Source organism: Silene latifolia, chromosome 11 (genome assembly GCF_048544455.1).
Source record: "Silene latifolia isolate original U9 population chromosome 11, ASM4854445v1, whole genome shotgun sequence".
Lineage (NCBI taxonomy): Eukaryota > Viridiplantae > Streptophyta > Magnoliopsida > Caryophyllales > Caryophyllaceae > Silene > Silene latifolia.
This window is the reverse complement of record NC_133536.1, coordinates 34,216,876-34,218,216: the sequence shown is the minus strand read 5'-3', so window position 1 is coordinate 34,218,216 and position 1,341 is coordinate 34,216,876.

The following is a 1,341-nucleotide window of genomic DNA, read 5'->3' as shown; positions in this document are numbered from 1 at the left end:
AGACCCGACGACATCACCCATCAAAATGGCGTCGTTGGCGGGGACGGTGTTATGTGATTAAGTTCTTGTTTGTTTCTCTATTTTAATTGTGCTTTAACCTTGAGGAACTTGTTCCTCAAGGTTCGTTTTTACCGTTTTATTGTAGTTTCCATGTTTGTAGTTATATTTTTATCTTGGCTATGATGATGACTCAAGACTTGGTACATGGAGTATGTGGTGGATCTTTTGAGTATGACTATGGGTATAGGGAGTTTGAGGAGCAGGTCAACACAAACCTACATTACTATTCATACAATGAAAATCCTAACTACTACCCCAAACTTTCCCACCAAAATCACCACATCCAATATCCACTACAACCACCCACCCAATACCCACTTCATAATGAATTTTAATTGCCACAATACAACCACTTTCACACCCAACCACAACAAGAAGAGGAACCCATTCAAAATATGATTCTCCAAATAATGGGAGATCAACAAAACTTCTTCAAAAAAATGCTAGAGGAGAGCCAAAATAGAGAAAATATCCTTCAAGGCATTGTCACCCAAAGTGAGGAGTTGGAGATTCAATTTGCCCAAATAAAGGCAACCCAATAAACCACCCAACCAACCACTCCCCGCCAATCCTTAGACATTGATCATGAATGCGAATTTGAAGTAGTGACCTTTGATATGGAAGATGAAAAGTGGGAAGAGCCAATTCCTTTGAGCTTTTGTGAGTATGAAAATGTTGTATTAAATGAAGAAGCTATGAGGTTGAGTAAGCCAAATACTCTTTACCTTTGTGAGTATGAGGGTGTGTCTTTTGATGTGAACATTGAGATAGTGGAGGAAGAGTTATTGAAGAAGAATGAAGCCCTCATCTATGATTCCTATGAAGATAGTCGTGATGATAGGATCATGTTTTGCAAGAACATAAGGGATAAGGAAGAAGACGCTCATGAGATCACTCTACTTGAGGAGCCTATCCTTGAGACATTTGAGGTATTTTATCATGAAGAAGATGAGTGCCTCTTCCCTGTCACCTATGAAGATCATTGTACACCCACCATGGAACCTATGATTGTTAGAGATGATATGGTGGACCTTCTCCAAAAAGTGAAAGTGTCATACAATGGATACTTGGTGGAGAAGCTCAAGAGCAAACATGTAATTGAAGCCACTTGTGGAAATTTGGCATCCACAATTTCAAAATAATCCGACCATCAATGCAATGAAAATTCTCCTTCTGCTCTCAAAGGATTGAGTAATCAAAATGCTATCATCATCACCAAAATTGGAAGAGAAGATGGCAAGGGGAAGTCTCCGGATGAAAATAAGCCACTCTTCATGCCTT